Genomic DNA, 838 nt, shown 5'->3' on the forward strand with positions numbered 1-838 from the left:
TCCTCGAAAAACCCGTGTACAAGCTCGTAGAGTCGAGGAGAGTCTTGGTCTAGGATGCAGCCGTGGCTGCTGAAGATCCGAGCCTGGCGTCGTCGTCAAGTGGGTCAGTGACACGTCTGGTTCTTGAGAAAATCGCCATTGATTTAGTGATGAGAACTATTTTAGTGATTGATGAGAATTTTAGTGAGGAGTGAAAAGGTGAAAGAATCAAATATAAAGTGATTTATGTGGAGAATTTATCTTGGAATATTCGTAGCTTTCTATGTTTTGTTTTTACCATTTATAATTCTATGGGAAGATAAGATTTGGTTTTATCTCATTTGAGGCAAGACCGGTGCCTAGGAAGTATATCCGATAGTACCTGAGGATCATTCCAGTCGTAAGATGTGGTGACGTGGACGGACGAGATTTAAAGCAGCTATAGAATATCCCTTTTGTATTCTTCTTACAAGAAAATATATCCGATCCATTGTAAAAGCTTGTCCGAAAAGTAAACATTTATTTGATGCAATCAATCATATATGTTCGCTATTCAAAATGTTATAATTGGTATATTAACCGGTTTAATGCTTTTTTTTTATTAAACCGGTTTAATGCTGTTTTAGGCTTTTTAGCTAATGTTTCTTGCACAAAAAAAAGAAAGAAAGAATAAACAAGCTTAATTTAGGCTTTTTTATGTACGAGGCAGTTAGCGATCAACACTATCTAATGAGCTCTCAGATAGTTCACCTTCTTTTCTTAGGCTTTGAATGGTTAGTCCATATGATGCGGACTGGACACTGCATACCAATATTTTAGTATGCAAAACATCATACTGTAGTCTAGAGCAGACAATGTA

General features: G+C 36.6%; 1 pseudogene; it reads right to left on the minus strand.

Moving 5' to 3' along the window:
- LOC9300043 overlaps positions 1-297 on the minus strand; it is a 1,677-nt pseudogene extending 1,380 nt beyond the window's left edge.
- Between the last annotated feature and the right edge of the window lie 541 nt (positions 298-838).

Source organism: Arabidopsis lyrata (genome assembly GCF_000004255.2).
Source record: "Arabidopsis lyrata subsp. lyrata unplaced genomic scaffold ARALYscaffold_8, whole genome shotgun sequence".
Taxonomy (NCBI): domain Eukaryota; kingdom Viridiplantae; phylum Streptophyta; class Magnoliopsida; order Brassicales; family Brassicaceae; genus Arabidopsis; species Arabidopsis lyrata.